This window comes from Castor canadensis, chromosome 16 (assembly GCF_047511655.1).
Source record: "Castor canadensis chromosome 16, mCasCan1.hap1v2, whole genome shotgun sequence".
NCBI lineage: Eukaryota > Metazoa > Chordata > Mammalia > Rodentia > Castoridae > Castor > Castor canadensis.
The window spans coordinates 65,715,751-65,740,949 of record NC_133401.1 but is presented as its reverse complement, the minus strand read 5'-3'; the positions used below and the strand labels follow the sequence as shown (position 1 = coordinate 65,740,949).

Genomic DNA, 25,199 nt, shown 5'->3' with positions numbered 1-25,199 from the left:
CCCATTGCCTTCTGAGCTGAGGAAAAACACTTGGCCAGGTGATGCAAGGACTGAATGAAATGAATTTGTGAGGCACAGCACAGGCCACCTGCATGCCGGTCAGAGTCAAGGTGTCCTTTAGCACTGCTGAACGTAGCCGGCAGGAGTGTGCACCCTGCTCTGGTTGGTGGGATGGCCAGAACACCACTGTCTTTGACCTGAACCATGACCACAGCGCTCCCTGACTGGTTTTCCTCCCTTTGGTCTTATCCCAGGAACATGCTCTCCATGCCAGCAATCTTACCAATATCCAAGTCTGACTGCATCCTTCCTTGGGTTAACACTCCTCCCCAGCCACCCTCTCCCTGGAATCAGGTTGAGAAAACTTAAAGGGGCTGAGGAATCCTAGACAATGAGAATGCCATGTCACGCCCCCACCCCAAACCTTTTCTTCCCAACTCTGTGTCCCAGCCCCTCCTGCCTCTTCTCTGTTCCCCCAACATGCTGTGACCCAAGTGCTTCTGGGCCTTTGCACGTGCTGTACCCTACCTGGAACAGCCCCATCATTCTGACTCTCCCCTTCCCTTCACTCACTGGCCTCAAACCCTCAAACCCCTCTTATCCATCCCTCTCAAGATTAATGCCACTGCTTCTGAGAAGACCTTCCCAATTTGAGATTGCAGTAGAATCTTAGTGATGTGCTCCCAGGGCAACTTGGCCTTCCCATCTGAGTTTATTTCACTCTTTACTGTGATCAATTATGTGTCTGTTTGCTGGGCTAGACAGTAAGCCATGCGTGGAGACCACCATACTGACTCCAGCACCCAAGAAAGGAGGAGGAAATGAGGAGAGGGCAGAACAGAGGAGGAAGGCAGAAAGATGAGAAGAGGGAGGCAGGGAGGGAAGGTGACGACCTTGCTCCCCAAGGTTCTTCTCCAGGCCCTGGCCCTGTCTTCATGTTTGGGGGGGTTCATTCTTCATCTGACCTTCAATTTGTTGAGCTACCCCCAAACAAATTGAAACAGAGGAATATTGTTAAAGAGCAGTTAAAGCATGAAGATTTATTCTTGAAAAATCAATATCCATTCCTGAGAAATTTACTCATGGAAATTAAGAAAAAGATCAAAATCGAGATTGATACTGTCCCTGAGCCAAGGGCTCCTTCTGAAAAGTCTCCTGACACAACCTCTGCTCATAGACAGGAGCACAGGGGCTGGGAGCCCTGGCTGAGCCATCCACAAGTCACCTCAGGAACAAGTTGCCATCATCCCTCCATCTCTTGTCTCCTGGTTGCTGAGGGTTCATATGTCCATCTCCACCTGCTACACACTAAATAGCTGGAGTCAGGACCCTGGCCTGAGCTCTGTGTCCCCAAGATCCCATATCCTGCCTGGAAACTCAAGAGATGTGTGCAGCATGACTGAGAGACCACCTAACTCTCCTTCTTAAACAAGCTTCCTGTGCTCATTCTCCCCACTCTTACTAAGTACAGGCAACCCTGCTAATGAAAGATACAGTCTCAGAGAAGGTACAGGTTAAGTGTTCTCACCATGTAAGTCAAAACATCACACTGTGCACCTTAGGCTGTAAGTAGTTTTTTTCTTTTTCTTTTTTGGTAGTACTGGGGTTTGAATTTAGGGCCTCATGCTTGCTAGGCAGGCACTCTACCACTTGAGCCACTCACTCCACCAGTCCCACACTGTACACCTTGAATATATACAACTTTATCAATTGTATTTCAATAAACCTGTAAAAAGGTGTAGGTGTGGGTCTATAGGTGTGCTGGAGATATGAGTAAGGCCTGGATGTGCTCTTGCTGCTGAGGCCATGTGTATGTGCATGAGTACACACATGTGTATTGTCTATGTATGTATGTAGGGTGTGTGTGCACACACGTGTTCACACACCTCAGTAAATGCTAACAAAGTAAGACTGACGCACACTAAAATAGCTCCTGGGAGCAACAGCAGTGTAATCTGGATTTAGAAGAAAATAGATGATTTGATCTGTCACTCTGAGGTCAGCAAGTCACTCACTCCACCTTTCACCCTGTTACACAAGTGCAGAGGCAGGGATGCTCAGAGTGGGGCTGTGACCTCTTGGAAGGGAGGCAGGGCCTGGTGCTTTGTGAAAGAATCATCTCTCCTCCCACATCCTGGCTCAAAGGTCTCACTGTCCCGTGTCCCGAAATGACACTTAATTATCTTGGCTGTGCCTGGAGAACAGAGGGCCAGGAGTGCCTTGCATTTCAGGACTCTCTGAAGCCCCACTCCCCCAAGCTGTTACTGTGCCTGGAACTGTGCTGTTGGAATCTGTGTTCTTGTAATCAGAAGATTTCCAGGCTAAAGGATTTCATCCATTCTTCTGTGTGGATAATACTTTAAGCTTTCAACATATAGTTCCTTACAGGGCTAAAGACCAGTAAGGGAAACCAAGCCCTTGTGGAGTGAAATCCTGGATATAAGCTGTCAGTTTTGTGAAGCCACCTAAAGAGCAAGTGTGATCCTCACAGTGCTAGAGGGTACAGATTAAAAGAGATGAGTTGCCCAAAGAATCCCACAGATTCAGAATCCATGGCAGCCAGAATGGTCTTGAAAGACAGACCTCTGGGAAAACATGTTTCCCCACAACCTAAAGCCCTTTAGTGGCTAGTAATTGTTCTCAGAGGACCCAAGTCTTCTTAAAATAACTTATGGAGTCCTGCACCACACAATCCTATACACCACTCTGACCCTGTCTCTCCTGCTGCTTGCTGCCTCATTAGCAAAGCTCCTCCCTCACTGGCTTTCTTTCTGCTCCTCCCACATGTCAGGCACTTTTCCTGCCTCAGGACCTTTGCACATGGTGTTTCCTCTACTTAGCCTGCTCTCCTCTTCCTTTTCACTTGGCCAGTTCCTGCTCACCTTGCAAGTTCCACCTTCAATGTTACTTCCTTAAAGTTCCATGATTCTACAATTCACAGTCTGTGCACCTGAGTATCTTCCTCTATGCCAGTTGCTTGGCTCAGCGCCAAGCGGTCTTCTAACCTTAACATCCTTAGTAACCCTGATGAAGTAGCTGTTATTTTTCCTTCTCAACAGAGAGGAAAATGAAAAACCAGAAAGGCCAAACAACTCACCCAATGTCACCACATGGCAAGTGGCCCGCCGGAGTCTAGACCACCAGCTAGAGTATGTCTTTCCCACCACATTCTGCAGGACACTGTTCCATCACTGTTGATGGCAAAATGATGTTTGAGAAGACCTTGGTTCTTGTGTTTCAGCACAGAAGAATCCAAGCAGAACGTGTAGGTGCAAATGGGGTTTATTAAAAGTTAGGAAAGGGAAATACAAAGGGGGAACAGTGGGCGCAGGTGGAGTCTGCCAGCAGAGAGAGCTGTTTCTGCTCTTCAGGTGCTTTTGAAACCTATGACAACCTATGCGAAAGGAAAAACAGGTGATTCTCATTCAATAATCAATTAGTGGGGAGGGGCATGGGTGGTTCCCAGACAGGTGAGGGTGGTCCCTGAGCCAAAGCATGGTTAATCTAAGATGTAATATTTTTCTATGAGCCCCAATCTTTCCCTAATTTTGTCTGCCTCATCACCACCACCTGGCACAATGCCTGACACACATTGGTACTTGGTAACTTATTTGGTATTTGTTAAATAAGTAAACTAGGGTGAGCAACAAGCAGACCTTGAGTGAGGAGATGTAGAAATTATATCATAAGGGAATGGCTGGGGCTGAGGTGGGGGTGGGGAAAGACTGAGCCAAGAGAAAAGTCACAGGGCAGCCAGGGATGCTGAGAGGACAGGCTTCTGTGTGACTGAAAAGGGCAGAGCCAGCATTAATGGGTGAACAGTACAGAAAGGTGACTTTGATCAGAGAAAGACCATTCCCCAGGTCCTGCTAAAGGAGAGAGGTTCTTTCCTCCTCCTCTTGCTCCCCTGCCCACCCCCGCCAGTAGTGAAGCCCTTTACAGCAAGAACTAAAGGATGGGTAAAGGAAGGGGCCCGGAAAGAGTCAAGCTCAAGGTGGGATTTTGAACCCAATGGCATCATTTTGTAGCCTCTCCCTTCCCTGACATCCTAAGGACCTTTGAGTCCCACTCACCCCCTTCCTATCCTGCATTCCCGGCTGTTCCAAAGGAAAAATTTCAACAGAGTTTCCCATAATTTGATCCTTGTTGACAAGAAAAAGAAAAATGGACTCCAGTTATAACAAATACAATTGAAAAAAACATCCCCTTCCTTGTTTTGAGAGCCCTGTAGCCCAGGGAAGGATCAAAGTCACATGCAATGACCAGGTCAGCTCCTAACCCAGAAAAACTGTAGTCAGTTCTTCCACCACTCCACTGCCTGCCTCTCTCAGAGAGAGAGTGAAGGCTCCACTGCTTTGGGGACAGAAGAGACAAGATGGCTTCCTTGAAGCTAGGGGCAAAGTCATTCTCATTTGCATGTAACTGAATAGAGCAGGACAGAAGGGTGCTTATACCTGAATTAGATTGAATCAAAGCATGTCAGAACTACGAAGGAATTTAAACATTCAACCCAATCCTTCTTCCTTATAGAGAAGGATATTCAGGCTTGGAGCAAAGGTAGTGTACCCAAGGTTGCATAAGAAATTGGTAGCAAAATAGGACTTCAACAACTTATATCCTGACATCTGATTTTCCACAGCATCTCTCCCCAGTTCTCCCAGAGGCATTCAGAGACTTGGTGCTTCCTAGGGTTATACAGGCCCTGTGTGCCCACCTTCTACCGTGTCTCTTGTGCCATAGCTCAATTTAGTGAAGGCTCCACTGGTGGGCGGAAGTGAACTCCACCTCCACAGACATCTTTCCCAAGGATCAGGCAGTTTCTTTACTCTCTTCCAACCCGGAGGCTCTGGAAGCAGAAGCAGACTGGAGACCAGAAAGGCAAGAACCCAAATGTCCTGCGCACCTGGAGAACTGCCTCTCAGTACAGTCCTGGAGAAAAGAAAGACAGAAAAGGATTGAGCTGGGAATGACCTTGAAAATCTTTCAACCCTGTGATTCCAAAAGTAATACTCCTGGGACTTGCATTGGTGAAATGAATATGTATTGGGTATCTGGGAATGTTTAAGGATATTTGTATGTGTGCATACAAATTTATGCACACGTTTCCTAAGGCTGTCCTGTATATTCAGATTATGTTCTTCCATCTGTTATTTAGACTCATAAAGTATCCTTTAGTTTTAGCTTAGAGTTTGGTTTTAAATACACTTAACGGACAAAAGAACAACTGACAATAAAGGTGACAGCCATGTGTTTGAGTCTCTTGATTTTTTAGAAATTTTATAAATCCTGTGTGAGGTCAGCACAAGTGTGCACAAGCAGGTCCATAACTGGAGGCAGCAGGGCAGGGGCAAGGAAACAGGGAAAGAAGGCCAAGCCTGTGGAGGAAGCAGCAGTCAGGTGGGAGCTGGGCAAACCAACCAGTATGGCATGAAGCGAGAATGGGCCAGCGATGAGCAACATGGGCTCCAGGGTCACCAGAGCCTCTCATTTTCAAGGACACTGGAAGTTTATCATTTTATGGAATTTTGTTTGAGTTTTAAATGTTGACCACAAATTCAAAGTTTAAAAACTGTTGAGGACGGAATACCTTCTGTGGACTGCCTGCCTGGGAACCTTTAGTCTCAAGAACTCCGTGTGGCTTTCTGTGAATGCAGCAGGGCAGATCTTAGCACTAAGTGCCACAGTGCCCTTCACTGCCTAACAACAGGAACACAGATCAAAGCAAACCTGAGTAATACAAATGTGCACTGAAGACCAGCTCCTGAGAACCTGTGGGTACACTTCAGAGTCAGGTCAGGGATGGAGCAGACTGAGAAATACTCAAGAATTGAGGTAATACTCATCCTAAAAGTTTATCCACACTAGCTTTGTGCTGAGATCATTTCTCTGTCCCCTTGAACCAACCTGAAACACCATGTCCTCATCCTAAACACAGGATCAGATATACTCAGGAGCTGGAGTGTGGGAGGATCACAATTCAAGACCACCTGGACAAAAAGTTAGCAAGACTCCATCTCAACAAACAAGCCAGGCATAGTAGTGTGTGCCTGAAGTCCTAGCTATGTGGGAGGCATAGATCACAGGATCATGGTTCCTGGCTGGCCCAGGCAAAAAGCAACACTCTATCTTAAAAGTAACTTAAAAGCAAAAGGACTGGGGGTGCTTGCCTAGCAAATACAAGACCTGAGTTTAAACTCTAGCATAATTAGAAAAAGAGAAATTATGTGTGTTTATACAATGTGGATATGTATATATGTGTCTGCATATATATGGTCAGTTATAAATAACCTGCTTCCCTAATGAAATATATATTATTTGAATAAAAGAAGGATGATAAACACATGGCAACACTGTTATGCCACTTATGGCTGACATGAAGAGAATGGAAACTACTGAACTGCCTGCCTGCAGGGCTCTGTTATAAGCTCCTTCAAAGTCTTCACTTAATCCTGTGAGGGAAGTATTACCAACAACGGTATTTTATAGACATGAAAACTGAGGCATAGAAAGGTAAAGTAATTGCCCAATGTCGCATACCTAAAAAGTACAGCACTGGAGCCTACTGATTACCCCAAGAATCCTTCTCCACCAAGTGAGCCACAAAGACCTGCCAAGGCAGCAAGTTCTCATACAGGTTAAAATCCAGTTCCCAACAATGGCCCAAAAAAATGGCTGGCATAAGAAAGATCTCATTGCCCTTATAAAGTACTAGCTCCCTTTCCTTTCCTTGCTATGCTGTTGTGAGAGCAAACCCTAGAGTGAGCATAAGACAAGGTGTCTCACTCCGTGCATTTCTGACCTTGTGAGACAGACAGTTCCTCATGGCAGGGCTATCCTGGGCACATCAAGGGCTTTGGCAGCATTCCTGGTCTCTACTCCTTGATGCCATCAAGAGACTCCTCCATCCCTCCAGCTGGGACAACCAAGAGTACCTTCAGATATTGTCAGCTGCCCCCCAGGGGACAGCATTTGTATTAGAGATGCTGCAGACTGTTTGACCTCAGTTGAGTAGATCATGATTGTGGGAGATGGAATGTGGTAGGCCAAGAGCTAAAGGGCTATCTTAGGGCCTTTACAAAAATGGCCATTTACTTTACTTTTGTATGTGACCTAACATTCTCCTATTAGGAAAGCCTCTTGGAATGTACAGCTAAGCTAACAGTATTCCACCTCCCACCAACCCCCAGGCTAAGAATGCTGTAATATAACATCTGCTATCGACAGGAAAGCCTTCCCTCCTTTGCTATAGTGTCTACCTATGTGCTTATGTGACTTATGACTTTCTTTGTTCTTCGATTATGAGTTCATGTAACCTCTTTCACACTTGGTACAGGTCATTAAGCGGAACTTGAATCTGTGTTCCCAGGCCATGGCCACTCAAATTTGTCTCAGAATAAACTGTTCTCTACTTCTTTTTACTTATTTTTTGTGGTGGTACTGGGGTTTGAACTCAGGGCCTTCCAGTTGCTAAGCAAGCACTCTAAGACTTGAGTCGTTCCTCCCCACCCACCCTTCAACCTATTTTCTTATTTCCTTTAAAGCAGAATTGTTATTTTATGCTACGTATACAGTGGAGATGGACAGCAAGGGTGCTTGCTCAATAATGTGAATGTATATACTTAATATGCCACTGAATTATACATTCAAAAGTGGTTAAAATGGTCAATTATATGGTACGTACATTTTACCACAATAAAAGTTTAAAGTGATAAAGTGTGTGTGTATATATATATATATATATATATATATATATATATATATATATATAAAAGCATAAATATCACAGAAAATGATTTCGATAGATACATACCAAAGGACTGCCAGTGATCATCTCCAGATGTTGCAGCAAGGGTAATTGTATGTTCTTTTTTGCACATGTTGTGGTATTGTGAAATATGTATTTGTTCTTCATGCCATTTCATAGCACAACTCTTAAAATCCCTGACATCTTCAGAGTGGCGTCTTTTCGTATGCTAATGAGTTGACCATGCTGGGGTCCTGGACAGGCTCAGGATATGATTTACTCAGTCATGCCTCTGTAATGAAGCCTCTATAAAACCTAGAAAGACAGGATTGAGTCTGAGAGCTGAACCATGGAGGTTCCTGGAGATTCACATCACACAGCCAGAAAGGGCTTGGAAGCTCTGCTCCTCCCCCCACACCTCACTCTATGCATCTGCGTCCTAGGTAGCTATCTTTTATAACAGGCAAGCGAATGCATCTCCCTGAGCTGGAATGAGCCCCATGAGCTTCTCCCAGAGGTGGCTGTGGGAACCCTGACTCACAGCCAGTTGATCCGTTTTGGCGGCCCGGACTTGCAACTGGTGTCTGAAGTGAGGGCAGTCTTGTGGAGCTGTGCCCTCAGTCTGTGAGATCTGATATGGACTCAGGTAGACAGTGTCTACCTGAACTGAATAGACTTCAGTTACAGGACACCATTGGGGCATTCACCCACACTCCAGGTGCCGAAAGAGTGCTGTGAGACTATACTTTTCCATTCATATATACGTTTCTATCCTCTAAAATTCTTACCATAAGCATGCAATACATGTGTGATAAGAAAGTTAACTTATTGGCACATAAAGGGAATGCAAGAAATGATCTCAAAGAATTTACAATCCAATTGGCAGACAAGGAAAAGGCATGAAATAATTTGAATGATGAATGATACCTGTGTAGGGGCTGGGAATATAGCTCAGAGACTCTGGGCTCGAGGTTTCGCTGGACAGGAAGGAACATAAACCATCTCCTCATTCAATCTTCATTGTAGAGACAAGGAACAGGAGCAAGGGCAGCCAGGACCCCAGTTCACATGCTTTACATGGCAGCTGCAGGACCGGAACTGAAGTTTTCTAACCCTGACCCTGCACTGGCTCTGTTCTCTCTCTCTAGTCTTAAACTTCCCATCACTGAATTTTACACTCCAGGCTGCACAGTACTGACACATGGACAGCAGTCACAGATAGGGAGATGAAGGGTCTGGGCAGGAGAGCAACTTGGCTATGTTGAATGGGATGGGAAAGCCTCAAAGCAAATACAGCTGAGCCACACCTCCAGCCCTTAGCAGTTTCTATTAAATTAATATTATAAAAATAGTAACCTCAACCATATGCTGAATGGTTACTATGTGCCTGGACCTGAGTCAAACACTTTCCACGCACTAACTCATGTCATTCTGTCATCTACCCTAGGAGGTAGGCAATGAGTTTATAGGTGAAAAAACTGATGCACAAAGAAGTGGAGTTATTTGCCCAAACCACACAAACAGCAACAGAGGAGAGGGATTAGAACCATCTGTCTGGCTTGAGAGTTCTTCTTCCTGACCACTGTGTGCACTGCTTCTCTGCCATTGACAGCTCATGAAATCCTCCTGTGCCTTCCTGAGGAGTCTTCTCTTTGCTCCCAGAGTAAGAGTCCTCTCCTATTGGGTTCCCTGCTGTCCTAGGCCTACTCACCGTCTCACCTGGATAAGGGAGCCACCCAGTCCCCCAACATAAAGATGAAAATGGCAGGTCAAAGTCATTTTTCACTAAAGTGGTAGAGGCAAAGCACATGATCCATAAAGTACAGTGGAGAAAAAACTAAACAGGCTGAGAAACCTGGGGGAGTCATCACAAGGATGCTTAGGAGGGAAGAGAAAAAGAAAAGCACTCTTGGCAAGGGCACAGAGAGACATGGATGAGTGAAGGTGGCAGGGTCAGACTGGAATTTTCCCAGGTGTGCATGTTTGTCTGTCCATAGTGATGAAAAGACACCTGGAATCTTATCTGTTGAATTAGTAATGATATAGCAGATTGAGATTAGCAAACAGAAGTGAACACTAGACATGGGAGTGAGTATCCCCTACAGAATTCACCATCCGCAAGGGTGGAACAACTCCTCCTATGGAAAAAGATGGACTCCAAATCTTGGTGAAGGTTGTATTGGGTAGAGAACTTCTAAAAAGGTGGGAAAAACTCCCTCTCCATCACTAAGAACTGAAAAGGCAATGAGCTCACCTAAGACTGTGCTTTCCTTTGCTCTGGACCCATGCCTCTATCTGAGCTCTTCCCCCAAGGATGGGTGCAGTGTCCTTCCAGAGGCTGGATGTCAGAAAAGAAAAAGCGACCATGAAGAATCCTGTTCCCAGTTTTTCTCAGCTTTGGGCAGTGGCTGCAGCTGGGCTTTGGCTTCCAGTCCTCGGAGAGCTACCTGGCACAGACAGTGGTCCCAGTATCCCATATCCTGCAGCCAGCAGTTGCCCTCAGTTTCCCATGCCTGCCACTTCCATTTCTGTGCCTGACCACCACCCACTGTGGCCATCAGCAGCCCAGATGCAGGCCATTATGTGTGTGGTGGTGGAAGACAGAGCTGCAGGTAAAACATACCCACTGATCAGTTATACCACCAATATATTTCCTGGAGAATACATCCCTATCATCTTTGACAACTATTCTGCCAATGTTACGGCAGATGGAAAACCTGTTGGATACAGTTGGACAAGAAGACTACAACAGACTACGCCCCCTCTCCTATCCACAAACAGATATATTCTTAATTTGCTTTTCCCTGTGAATCCTGCATCATTTGAAAATGTCCCCACAAAGTGGTATCCCGAAGTGTGTCACCATTGTCCCAATACTCCCATCATGCCAGTGGGAATGAAACTTGATCTCAGAGATGATAAAGACACCACGGAGAAGGTGAATGAAGGAGAAGAAGCTGACTCCCATCACCTACCTGCAGGGGTTAGCCATGGCTAAGGAGACTGGTGCTGTAAAATACCTGGAGTGCACAGCTCTCACACAGCAAGGTCTCAAGACAGTGTTTGACAAAGCTATCAGAGCAGTTCTCTGCCCATCACCTGTCAAAAAGAGAAAATGCCTGCTGTTGTGAATGTTGTAAAAGGACCCTCTCCTTGGTCCTGCGCCTTGGAATCTTTATTCACTTTGCTCAAAAACAGTGGATCCTTCGAACTCTATGCCAAGTTTTGTTACAGATTAGTTTTTCCATAGAACCATTTTAAACCAATCAGTAATTTTAAGGTTTTGTTTTAAACGTGAATTCAAACTCACATTCTTTTAAAATTTAGCTCTAAAATTAAATTTAAAAAAGAATCCTGTTCTACTTTCAGCCCGTCAGCATAGCAGCTGTCAAATCCTTTTCACCACCAGAGACCCCAGGGACCTTCAGAGAGGAAAGTCAGAAGCTGCTGGTAGTGGAGTGGGCAGAGAGCGAAAGGCTGGGGCCATGCTGACCCAAGACCCCACTCTTCTTGGCTCAGGAAAATCTCCAGGAACAAGACTAGGAGGAGACCCTGGACCCCATAGCAGAGCCTCACGCCATCCAAGCACCACCTTACACTGCTTGGCGCCCCCACTTTATAGCTCAGGAAACTGAGGGCAGAGTGGGGCCAAATGTCCCTATTGACACAGCCAGTGAGAAGTCACAGGACTCCAAGCCCGCACCCTGAGCAGCAGCTCTAGTCTCACTGTCTTTCCTGCTACAATTTTTCTCGGTCTTAAGCTCTTGATCCCAATTCCTTTGCCTCCTGCAAAGCAATCAATTTCCAGGGCTTTAGAAAGATTCTTCCCCAAACCTCAATTGGTGGCTTCCCCATGCCCGGCGGGGACCGGCCGCAGAAAAGGAAGACCTGGTTCTGGTTCTGCGGGACGGGCGCCTGGCTCCCCGGGGAGGACCGCGTTTCCCACGCGTGACCGCGGCCGCGGCCGCTCCAAGCCGGCAGCGCGGGCAGGGAACGCGCCGGGACGGAGCTCAGGAGGCGGGAGGCTGCGCTGGGGCGAACCGGGACCGAGCGCCGACCGCACACGTCCAGGCGGCGTCGCGGCCGGCCGGCGGGGCAGTCGAGAGCCCGCGGGGCCACCGCGCCTGCAAACGCCTCTCAGCTGGTCCCGGCCGCTTCCCCGCCCGCATCCTCCCGAGGCCCGCGCCCGCCTCCCGCAATCCCCGCCCCTCCACAGCTCACCTCCCCGGGCTCCGCCGCCGCGATCCGCAAACGCGAGGCTCCGGACCTGTGCCACCCGACAGCCGCCTGGCTTCGGTGCTTCGCAAGCGCGACGTCTGACCCCAACTCCAACCCCGGCCAGACCATGACCACCACTAAGGTGCACAAGGGGCGGGGCTGTGTTCGCGCGGCTGCTACGTCTCCTGGGAAATGTCCACGCGAGGACCAAAGCCTTCTGGGACATGTAGTTTCCCGCGCTTGTCTGCCGGGGGCGGGGCCGATCGCGTTCTTTGGCTGCAACAAGGCTCCCCAAGCGCTCTGGGGTTCACACCTGTCCCCTCTCAGCTGTGGAGCCCTGGGTTCCAGTCAGTGAAGGTAGGCTGCCCGAGCCCAGTGTCATCGCTGTGCACTCATGTGACTGACGGTGAGGCCAGCAGATGGTGACTCGGTAGAGTAACATAACCCGCAGTTATCATCAAAGGGGTGTTGAGCATCTGCTTGGTGCAGGCACCATTGACGTCGGTTTGAAACACGTTAACGGACAAAACGAACACCATTGCTCTAGGTGGAGTAGGTTTTATAAGGCAGGGAGCAGACAAGAAGTCACAGAGATAATTGCACAGCACTTTAGAGGATCCCTGTTACCGGGGAAAGCAAAGGAAGCGCAGGATTGGGGTTTCTGGGGACAATTTGGGAATGTGAGCTGGGGGGCCTGTAGGGTGAGACGGAGCAAAGGTTACCTGGGGAGGTGCATTCCAGGTACTGGGAACCAACAGACAATTTATTCTTAAGTAAATACTTTGTTATAAGAAAAACGGAAGGTTCGCCAAACACCAAAGAGGTAAAAGAAAAATGCTCTCGGTGCCATTAAAATGCAGAAAATTAGTGATGTCGTTTGATTTCCTCCTTGAACAGCCTTTTGAGTTCTACATTAATCTCAGTCTTGTCATCTACCCTGTTCCACGCCCCACCCCCCGGCTGAAAAATATGCCTTGGACATTTGAATTTGCCAACTAATATTCTCTAAGTAGTGTTTCTAATGGCTTCAGTGTATTCACTGCATTTAATGTTTTAAAAGCATTTAACTAAAGCTTATTTGATTCAATACATCTAACTAAATCCTTATTGCTAGTTGTTTATATTAAGTCTTTTTTCACCATTAATACCTTTGCAGCTATATCTTTGAAGATTATTTTCTTAAGCTCCCTGAACTTGAATTGCTGGATGGAGTACTGGTAAAACTCTTAACATATTTTGGTACACTGCTTGATTTCATCCTGGAAAGTTTCACAATTTATACTTCATAAATTGTGAGCAGTTGCTGACAATATATGCCTAGTATTCCATATATTAAATATATACTTGTATTTAATAGAATAAACAATTACCTTGTTTGAATATGTAATTTCAAGAACTTGTGAAATTAGATGTAATAAAAATGTTACCTTGTTTTTGTATATAATTTTAGTTACTTAGAAAATTAAATGTGTTACCTATTTGTTCATTATTTAGATACTTTCTGATGTTTAACTGCCTACATAGGTACCATGTCAGCTTTCCATACTGAATAATTACTTCAGATATTTAACTTATAAGAGAAATGGTTTATTTTTAAGCCTCCCAGGTTTGGAGGTTCCAGTCTGTGATAACTGTCCCTGTTGCTTTGGGGCCTGTAGCAAGGCAGCACTCATGGTTGGGAGCTTGTGGTAGAAGAAGCTGCTCAAATCATGGCTGGGATATAAGATGAAGCCAGAAAGAGAAGGAGACCAGGGTCCCTCAATCCTCTTCCAGCACACACCCCCAATGATAGGAAGACCTCCTCTAGGCTCCATTGCTTCCAACAGTGCCTGAAGCTGGGGACCAGGTCTTTAACACAGGGGCCTTTGAAGACATTCCAGATCCAAATGTGTTATGGTTTGAATGTGAAGTGTCCCTCTTCCAAAAGGCTCATGTATTGAAGGCTTGGTTCCTGGCTGGTGGAGCTATTTTGGGAGGTGGTGGAAACTATAGGAGCAGGTTTTAGTGGAGAAATTTGGTCACTGGGGGTGTGCCACTGGGGCTGCACCTTGTCCTGGGTCCCTCTCTGTCTCTGCTTCTTATCTGAGGTGAACAGCCTCTGCCACATGCTCTGCCTCACCACAGACCCAGAATTAAAGGAGCCAAGAGCTATGGACTGAAACCTCTGACACCATGAACCAAAACAAATCCTTCCCTGAAGTTGTTTATGCCAAGTATTTTATCACAGTGATGAAAATTCTAACACAAAACTATAGCAGACACATTGGCCATTTCCTATAGAGATGCTCAAATGTGAATTTTCATTTTGAGATAATATATATGCATAATTTTTAAAAGGAATAGCCCTTTGTTATTTACTCTGAAAATTATACATTCATTATAAAAAAAACTTGTACAGTGCATAGAATGAAGAAACATGTAATGAAATAAATTCAGCATTGATTCATAAATGCTCATTTCTCATACTATTTAAAATGTTAAGTATATACAGAAAACTAATTAGAGTCCAATAAAACACAATTATAAAGAGAAAATTCAGTAGTCATCCACCCAAGTTGAGAAGTAGACCCTTATTAACACTCAGTACTCCCTTCTAATTTTTAATTTTTTTTGGCAGTACTGGGGTTTGAACTCAGTACTTCACACTTGCCAGGCAGCTGCTGTACCACTTGAGCCACACCTCCACCCAGTACTTCCCTCTAAGCACAGCTACTGTCATGACTTTTGAGATAGACTTTTCTTTATAGTTTTACCACCCATTTACACATTCTTACACAAGAGATTCACCTGTGACCAACTTTATAAAATAAATCATACACCTATATTTTTGTGTCTTGTTCTCCATTTTATCCTTCTTATTGCAGATAGCTTTATCTACTGTGGACATTTTATGTTGTTCCAGGTTTTAGCTACTCAGGGTTGTGCTAGCAGTAATAAAACACATCAGTGATAGAATCTAAGAGGTGCTATATGGTTTCTATAAAATTCTTTCAACTTTTTGTTTGAAATTTTAAAAATACTGCACATACTTGGGTTTACAGTGAAGGGCTGTGTTATAAATGGTCTGTGGGAGGCTCTGAAACCACTTATTTCAGCAGTTTGGGGATGATGGTCATTTCTTTTAACAATCCTTATCCATTCTACACCATCAAATAATGTACTGCTTTTGAGGGAGAGTATAGATAACAAAGCAAAGAAGATTGGTAAAATGTTGAATGTCTAAAAATATTGAATGTTTATGTGCTCACACACACACACATAAACACACATTTTTCTAATTTTCAGCAAAAAGTATTTCAAAATGGATGTCAGCCACTGAGAGTCAACCATAATGGACTTACAGATGAGCTCTGTCTTCAGATCTGTTCAGTATTCAGCCACAAGAACATGCATTGATTGGTAAGAACAGTCACAGTGACACATTAATGATGCTTGTTTTATTTCCCTCTAATACTATTTGATATATAACAAAGTGTACATTTTTTAAAATGCTGATAAATGTGTTTGACTCCAAATAAGACATGGAACCCTCTAATCATGGTATAAAGTTCCCTCAAGGTACTTCCAATTAAATCTTGAATGGCCCCCAAAGGTCCATGTATCAAGAGCTTACAGCTTGTGGCACTATTAGAGGGTGATGGAACCTTTTTATTTTATTCTTTGTTGTAGTTGCTGTGGTACTGGGATTTGAAATCAGAGCTTTGTGCTCACTAAGCAGACCCTCTATGACTTGAGCCACATTTCTAGTCTGGTGATGGAACCTTTGAAAAGTGAGATCTAGTGGGAGGAAAACAGATCACTGGAGGTAGGCCTTTGAAGGGGACCCTGGGACCCTGCCCCTTTCTTGGCTCTCTATTTTGCCTCTTGGCTGTCATGAGTTCTTCCGTTTCCTCTGCCACGTGCTTTTGCCATGATGTACGGTGCTGCTATAGATTCACAGCAACAGGGCCATCCAACCATGAATGGAAACCAGGAGTGAAACTAAACCTTTCCTCCTTATAAGTTGTTTATCTTAGGTATTTTTCACAGTAATGGGAAGCTGACTAAGCCACCACTGAAAACTACCCAGCCAGCAGCAAACACTATTCTGATTTCTTTCACCATAAATTGGTTTTGCCAGTTTTAAAACCTCATAGAAACCTCATGGAAATCATATAGTATGTACGTTTGTGTGTCTGGCTTCTTTCACTAATATATTATTTATGAGATTCGCCCACTATGTTGTATGTATTGGTAATTCTGTCTTTTCAATTACCTTGTAGCATTTCATTGCATAAATATTCAAAAATTTGCTTATCCATCCACCTGCTAATGGACACTTAGATTGCTTCAAAGTTCTGAGTAAAGCTGCTATGAACATTAGTGTACAAGTCTTTGGTGGGCACAGATTTCATTATTCTTGGACAGATACCTAAGAACAGAATTGCTGGTTGTGGGTTAGGTTCATTGGTCTGCTTGGGCTGCCTTAACAAAACACCATAGACTGAGTGGCTTGCAAATGAGAGATTTGTTTCTCACAGTTCTGGAGGGAGGAAGGTCCAAGGGTGTAGGTGCTGGGAAGTAGTATCCATTCCAAGGCCTCCTCTCCTGGCTTATAAAAAGGTGCTACTTCACTGTGTGCTCACATGAACACTTTTTTGTGGATCTGCAGGGTATGGTAAGTTCTTTATAACTTTATGTTGCCTTAGCATCCATTTTGTAAAGAACCTGGACTTTTGCATACCACAAGCAGAGCTTAGACAAACTTTCCAGTTGTCCACCTCCTTGCAGTTTCTCAAGGTGATCTATCAGGTATCTGCATTATACAACTGCCTCCTGGTGGCCAGCTCCTATGGGACAGCTAGTTTCAATCTACTTGTTCACCGTATTGGCAGTCACACCCTTTGTGTTGGTTTGGTTTCTGTTGCTATAACATAGTTCCTCAGTTGGGTACTTTATAAAGAAAAGAGATTTATTTAGCTCATGGTTTGAGAGACTGAAAATCCAAGATTGAGTGGTGCCATCTGATTAGTCACTGTTGAGTGCTGAATCACAACATGGTGGAGAAGTAGGAAGGGAAAATGGCCTTGTGTAGAAGGGGGAAGGGCAGAGACTGCCTTGCTTTATAACAATCCAGTCTTGAGAGGACAAAGTCACTCCTGAAGACCAGCATTCATCTTTTCTGAAAGCAGTGCCTCAGTGACCCCACCTCTTTTTATAGTGTTTGTGGTACTGGGAATTGAACTCATGGCCTTATACTTGAGAGGCAAGTGCTCTACCAATTGAACCACACTCTCAGTTCTTTTGCTTTTTTTTTTTTTCAGACATGGTCGCACACTTCATCCAGGCTGGCTTCAAACTCCCAATCCTCCTGAGCAGGATTGGATTATAGGTATACACCACCATGCCTATCTAGACTTCAACTCTTAAAGGTTCAACCAATTCAACACTACTATACCAAAGACCAAGCCCCCAGCACATGAACCCTTGGAGACAAAACTATATCCAAACCATAGTTTGGCCACATGGACTGGCCAGATATGCCACAGTGACTACCTCTCGGTAAGAACATGACTCCACAGAACTTGTGTCTGCCTGCTCTAAACCCACCAATTAGAACTTGCGAAGGGAAACCTGCTTAGGTAGTGCCCTGGCCCCCTATAAAAGGTTTTGTCCCCAGATATTGTGTCATAGCAAGAGGAGACAGATTAAGTCAGTAACAGACATAGCCCATAAATACATCCATGCATCTTAACATCCAGAAAATCTTAAGACAGTGGATAGACCTTATGTCTAAAATTACATAGGCAGAGCTTTTCAGCCATCCTCCAAGAATCTTCTGGACCAGAAGTCATCATTTCCTCCACACTCACACTATCACATGGTTTCACTCATGTTGTAATAAGGAAGGCAGACAGCTTGTGGTATCAGACACTTCCTTCAGAAATGCACACAGCTGTTCAGCAGCTGTTTCCTCTAATGTTTCAAATGGCAGCTCAGGTACAAGGAAACAAGCCTCACACTGGCTTTGGAGCCCTGAGCCCTACCAGAGCCAGTGTCTCTTAAATAGTCTAAGAGCATAGTTTACTTTCCTGTGTCCCTTCATCCCATGATGTACCTGGACAGGTACAACTTACCCATCAGGAGTCTTTTTATCACGAACAAGGTTGACTAGTATTGCAACTGTTGAATCTTTTTAGCAGGTTACCAAAGCAATCAGAACCATAAATAAGGTTGCTTAGGAACACAGTTTATATACTTTCTAGGTAGGTTACCATGAAAACAGAGCTAGAAAAGTAATCTAAGAACAAATTCTTTTACAGAGAAGAAAGGAATTTGTTAACTCAGTATCTCTCATGTACCCCCTTGATGTTTGGTTAATTTGTTTCTTAAACTTTGATTTTTGAGATAATTGTTGATGCACATGAAGAGAGATCCCATGTATCTTTTACCTAGGTTCCCCAATGATGATATTGTACAAAACCATAGTACAAAACAGAACATTGGTAAGTTTTTGTTGTCATTTTGTTTTTTGTTTGTTTGGTTTTTTTTTTGTGGGACTGGGGTTTGAACTTAGGGCTTCAAAACACTCACTGTACCACTTAAGCCATACCTCTAGTCTATTTTGCTCTGGTTATTTTTGGAGATGGGGGTCTCACAAACTATTTGCCCAGGCTGGCCTTGAACCATGATTCTCCTGATCTCAGCCTCCCAAGTAACTAGGATTACAGGTATGAGCCACTGGTACCTGGCAATAAGTTTTTTTTTTTAAGTAGGAAAAAAAGACATGTTTTCCTATAGCCATGATCACAAGGATTTGTATTTTAGTTTGGCTTAATACCCCATTCATTCCTTCAAGAATTAGATAATTGTTTTGATGAAAATAATTTTATAGGAGCCAAGTGTAGGGGTACATGCCTATAGTCCTGGCTACTCAGGACTGAGGCAAGAGAGAATCACTTGAACCCAGGAGTTCAAGACCAACTGGGCAACTTATCAAGGCTCTGTCTCTAAAAATAAATGAATAGAAGATTAGGGGTGGAGCTCAGTAGAGCACTTGGCTTAGCATGTGCAAGGCCCTAGGTTTGATCCCTAGGACCACAAACACCAACATAAAACATTTTTTTTGCATTACTGGGGGTTTGAACTCAGGGCCTCACACTTAGTCCTTTTTGATGTTGAATATTTTCAAGATAGGGTCTCATGAACTATTTGCATGAGTTGGCTTTGAACCATGATCCTCCTGATCTCTGCCTCCTGAGTAACTAAGATTACAGGTGTGAGCCACCAGCATACAGCTTAATTTCTTAAGAATAATAATTTTATAGTCTCCATCACATTTTATAGGAAATTTCCTATGAAGCAACAGTATAACAGTATTTAACACAAAAAATATACTGTTAACTGACAAAAATAACATATCAAACCAGAGTATATTAGCACTTCATATTTTTAGCAAGTGTTTCATTGAGCTATTTCAAACTCAATATGCTTAAAATTGGATATTTTGTCTTCTGTTCAAAATCACTTTGAAAGTATGACCCCACCTCAGTCACAAAAGAAAAAGGTTATGTTCATATCTTTTTTGCTCAAATTGTTCAATTACCAGCTCTTTCAGAAGGCTTTTTTCCTTAGTCTGTATCGCTTGAAGTGTTTCCCCAAACACTCATGCATTGAAGCTTGGTCCCCAGCGGGTGATGCTGGTGCAAAGTGATTGATCATGAGGACGCTCACTTCATCGGTGGGTTAACTGTTGATGAGTTCGTGCTGAATGGGCTGTTAGGAGGTGGGCCGGCTGGAGGAAGTATGTCCCTGGGGGCCCTCCTTTGAAGGGTACACCTTGTCTCTGGCCCCTTCCTGTCTCTATCTGCTTCCTGGCTGCCATGAGTGAGCAGCTTTCCCCTGCCATGCCCTTCTCCCATGATGCTTATGCCTGCTCACAGGCCTAGAAGCAATGAAAGCAGTCAAGCATGGACTGAAACCTCTAAAATTATGACCCAAAATAAAGCTTTCCTCCCTTAGGTTGTTTATGTCAGACTTTTTGTCACAGTGAAGGCAAACACAATCACGAACATTTCCCCTTGGATGGCAGCACAGATCATTAGTCAGAGTCCAGTACTGAGTACACAGAGTATCTGCTCAGTCTGAGTTATGGATGGTGAAAGTTCATGAAGAAGTTCATTAACAGTCTACACGCAGCTACTGCTAACACAGTGATTCAAGCAGGCATTTCTGCAGCTACTGTTAACACTGATTCAAGCAGGCATTTCTTCAGCTACCTGCAGGAAAAACCTATGGTAAGTTGACTATGAGTAAACCTGCCCCAAAGATCCTCCATGGATCCAAATTAGAAGCCATCTCCCCTCCCACCAAAGTCTCCTCCCATTTTATTGGTTTTTTATTTGTATGATATTTTCTGGGTAAAAATCCATTGTCAGATTTTATATCTTATCTATTTATCACCCATCTTTATCTCTCTCTAGTTTGGGTCTGGTAGTTTAGATCTGGTTTGTCCCTTGGTCCATGTGTCCAAGGCTCGATTGCCAGCCTGTGGCACTGTTAGTAAGTGGGCCTAGTGAGAGGAAGGCCATGGGGGCAAATCCTTGAAGGGGGGATTGGCAAGCCACTCTCATTCTCTTTGCTTCCTGGCCTCCATGAAGTGAGCAGTGCTACGATGTTCTGCCTCACACAGGCCCAAAAACAATGGAGCTAACCAACCATGGCTAAAATCTCTGAAACCATGGGCCAAAATAAACTTTTCCTCCTTTTAAGTTGATTTTGTCATAGCAATGGAAAGCTGGCCAACACACACACACACACACACACACACACACACACACACACACACTGACTTACATCCTCCTGGTCTGTGGCTTGCCTTTTCATTTCTTAATGATATCTTTTGAGAAGAAGGAAACTTTAATTTTTTGGTAAAGTCTAATTTATCATTCTTTTAGAGTTCGTGCTTATGTGCTCTATTTAGAAAATCAAAAGCTCACAATGGTTTGAAGATTTTTCCCTATGTTTTCTCCTAGGAACTTCATGCCTTCACCTCCTACCATTAGGTCTGTGATCCATTTGGAGATAACATTTCTGCATGACACGAGGTAGAGATTGAGGTTTTACTTTTTTTCCTGTGAAAATCCAATTGTTCCAGGATCATTTGTTACAAAGACTCTCTTTCTCTGGAAGTGTTTGTGAAAAAAGAAAGATTGCTCATGCTTAACATGTGCAAGTCCCTGGGTTCAATCCCAAGCACCCTCTTATCCTACCAAAACCACTGACCTGGATGTCCACTTCTGACCACAGTGGAGTAACAGAAACCTAATTCATGCTGTGCTGAAAACTGCACAAAGTGTATAAGGTGATGGTTTCAGGACACTGGACATCTGAGAAAAGGTCAAGAAAAAAGGTTTACTATACCACTACCTCACCTTGCTGCTCTGGGAGTTTCCAGGCCCTGGTGTGGAGAATAGGAATGCAGCTGGACTCCTGTGGACGTCTTCACACTGGGCACTGTTCCTGTGCCACCTAACAAATCTTAAAAGCAGGACCTGGAAGTACCAAGCTGCTTCAAAATAACTTGACTATCTTCCAGGAAAAAAGAAAAAAAACTCAAGAATATTTGTGGGAATATAAAAATGTCCAACACTTAACAATTCACATGGCTGGACATCACATAAAAAAATTCCCAGGCATACAAAAAGAAGGAAAATGAATGTGAAATTATAAATCAGTTAGAAAATGCTAGAGCTTCAGCAGTGCTCTTACATTCACAGCTTTTCCTAGAGGCTCCCATCCAGGTCCGCAAAGCGGCTACGTTCTGCTGCCAGTGTGACAATGATGTCACTGTTTGGAGCCCCGGGGCAAGATCCGTCAAACTGAATATACAATGGAAGCTGTTAAACAAGGTTCAGCTGCAGCTGGTCTGAAATCAAAAGCCCATGTAGTATTGGATGCATTGAAGAGGGCACAGTCAGAACTTGCAGCTCACCAGAAAAAAGTTCATGTTGAGAATCATATTGGTATCTCAATTTCGGGACTTAATTGCTGATGCTAGAATGTTTATGTAATTTTATGTGCCAGGAGTGTTTGGATTCCAGATTTGTATTTGACAGATCACTTCCTGTGTCTCTTCTTGTATCTCTAATTGGAAACAAGACCCAGATACCAACACAGCAGTAGGCCAGAGACCATATGGTGTCATCAGTCTGCTAATCGCTGGTTATGATGATATGGGCCCTCACATTTTCCAAGCCTGTCCATCTGCTATTTTGACTGCAGAGCCATGTCCATTGGAGCCCATTCTCAATCAGTTCATACTTAACTGGAGAGATGTGTCAAAATTTATAGAGTGCAGTATAAATTAACTGGCTAAACATGGTCTGCACACCTTAAAAGAGACACTTCCTGCAGAGCAGAACCTAACTATAAAGAATATTTCTATTGGAATTGTTGGTAAAGACTTGGAGTTTATAATCTTTGATGATGATGGTGTGTCTCTGTTCCTGGAAGGCCTTGAAGAAAGACCACAAAGAAAGCACAGCCTGCACAACCTGCTAGTGAACCTGCAGAAAGGGCTGATGAGCCAATGGAACAGTAAGCAATAAACTATATTATCAAATATTTCTAAATGCAGGAACACATACTGATAATCTGTACTTTGAGCTAACAGATACTAAGTGGTGGAATAGTATGTTTTAGGAATCAGTCTAGATGTGAACTTTTTCCCAAACAACTTCTCTGAAGCCATGAAGAAGAGACTATGTGATCATTTTCTAGAAAATATGAGTATCTATACTAATATTTTTATATGAAGAAAATAGTGTCTTTGTGGTTCTAAAGGCAACTGCGAAATAAAATTGTTTCACCTCAAAAAAAGAAAGCTAGCTGCTGAATCTCCTAATACTTGGAACTGAAGCAAAACACCCCTAACTTCTTAATGAGTCAAAGAAGAAATTCCAATTCACAGTAGAGTGCAGTAGGAGTGGGTGAGTGAGGATCCAAGGGACAAGTCCCCAAGCTGAGTCACATTTTAAAAAAAGTTGCTTTTTTTTTTTTGTGGTACTGGGGCTTGAACTCAGGGCCTACACCTTGAGCCACTCCACTGGCCCTTTTTGTGTTATGTTTTTTTCGAGATAGGGTCTCATGAACGATTTGCCTGGGCTGGCTTCAAACCGAGATTCTCCTGATCTCTGCATCTTGAGTAGCTAGGATTACAGGCATGAGCCACCAGTGCCCAGCAAAAAAGTTTTAAAAAGAAGAAACTAGGGCTGGCAGATGGCTCAAGTGATAGAGTGCCTGCCTAGCAAGCCTGAGGCCCTGAGTTCAAACCCCAGTACCACCAAAAAAAAAAAAAAAAAGAAAAAAATCTCCACCTGTTAAAAAGAAGAAACTACAAGGGAAATAAAATATTTCACCTGAATGAGATTAAGCCAACCAGTGGTTTGAGACCAACCTGAGCCTTCTTGTGTTTTTTTGTTTGTTTGTTTGTTTTGTTTTTTGGCAGCACTGGGGTTTGAACTCAGGGCATCACACTTACCTAGCAGGTGCTCTACCACTTGAACCACTCCACCAGGCCTTGTGTGTGTGTGTGTGTGTGTGTGTGTGTGTGTGTGTGTGTGTGTGTTTGATGGGTTTTTTGAGATAGGGTCTCACGAACTCTTTGCCCAAATCTGGATTTGAACCATAATCCTCCTGATCTTCGCCTCTTGAGTAGCTAGGTTTATAGGCTAAGCCACTGGCACACAGCTTTTTGAGGAGCAATCAAAATGTTCTCTGCAGTAGTTGCATAATTTTACATTCCCATCAGCAGTGTACAGGGGTTGCAATTTCCTTACATCCTCAATAACATTCCTTATTTTCTGTTTTGTGTTGTCTGATAATAACCATCCTAGTGAGTAGAAAGTGCTATTTCCCTGTGTTCTGATTTTCCCTTCCCTAATGACTAGTAATGCTGAGTCTTTTCGTGCACTTAATGACTGTTTGAAAATCTTTACACAAATGTCTGTTCCTAAGCTTTGCCCACTTGTGAATTGCATTGCTTGTTTTTTGTTGTTGGGTTGTAGGAGTTCTCTTATGTTCTAGATATTAATTACCAGATAAGTGATTTACAAATAGTACACATATTCTCTAGGATTTATTTTTCACTTTCCTAGTAGTGTCACCTTATGCATAAATTTTAATTTTGGTGAAATCATTACATCTATTTTTTTCTTTTGTTACCTGTGCTTTCAATGTCCTACCTAAGGAACAATCCCTCACCCAACATCATGAAGCTTTTCCTCATATGTCATTTTCCAAGAGTTCTATGATTTCTTAAATTTAGGTGTTTGATCCATTTTCAGTTAATTTTTGTATATGGTGTAAGGTAAGGCTCCAACCTCATTCCATGGCATGTGAATATCCAGTTCCCCAAACAATTTGTTGAAAAGACTGTTCTCTCTCCCCATTCAATAATCTTGGAATCCTTGTCAAAAGTGAATTGAAGTGTGTGTGTGTGTGTATGAGTGTATGTGTGTGTGCGTATGAGTATATGTGTGTGTGTTTACTTCTGGGAATTCTGTTCCATTGATCTGTATGCTTATTCTTAAGCCAGTACCACACCGTTTTGATTACTGGAGTTTTGTAGTAACTTTTGAAATCAGGAAGTGTGAGTGTTCCAACTTAGATCTCCTTTTTCAAGATTATTTTGACTATTCAGGCCCCCTACAATTCCATGTGAATCTGAGAATTGGCTTTTCTATTTCTACAACCACAAAAGGCTATTGGAATTTTGACAGAGAATGCATTGACTATGTGAATCTCTTTGGGTAATATTTTCTTCTTCATGTATTAAATCTTCCAATTCATGAATACAGAATATCACTCTTGTTAAGCTGTTAAAATTTAAGCAATATTTTTAAATTTACAGTATACAAATCTTTTACTCCTTGAGTTAAATTTATGGCTAATCCCTTTATTCTTTTTTTCCATTCTTCTTTTATTTATTTTTTTATTGTTGTGCTGGGTGTGGGCACATTGTACCATTCACAAAGGTTCTTACAATGTATCAAATATATCATACTTGAATTCACCCCCTCCACTGCTCTCCTTCATCCCCCTCCCCTGGTTCCTGGAACAGTTTCAATGGGTATCATTTTTGCATTTACATACATGTGTATACATTATTTGCACCGTATTCATCCTCCTACCCCTTGCCCCACCACCTTCCCAGCAGAACCTGTTCTGCCCTCCTGTTCTCAGATTTTGTAGAAGA

At 43.5% G+C, this 25,199-nt stretch overlaps 1 long non-coding RNA gene and 2 pseudogenes across 1 annotated transcript; 2 read left to right on the top strand and 1 right to left on the bottom strand.

Moving 5' to 3' along the window:
- Positions 1-4,148: 4,148 nt before the first annotated feature.
- Positions 4,149-9,974, bottom strand: LOC141417952 (uncharacterized). The gene is made up of 3 exons (XR_012442541.1): positions 8,672-9,974; positions 7,811-8,059; positions 4,149-4,929 (listed from the first exon to the last, which is right to left on the bottom strand). It is a non-coding gene; the product is annotated as an uncharacterized lncRNA (long non-coding RNA).
- A 339-nt stretch (positions 9,975-10,313) lies between these two features.
- Positions 10,314-10,875, top strand: LOC141417951 (ras-related C3 botulinum toxin substrate 1 pseudogene; annotated as a pseudogene).
- A 9,234-nt stretch (positions 10,876-20,109) lies between these two features.
- LOC109673951 (proteasome subunit alpha type-1 pseudogene) overlaps positions 20,110-25,199 on the top strand; it is a 31,584-nt pseudogene continuing 26,494 nt past the window's right edge.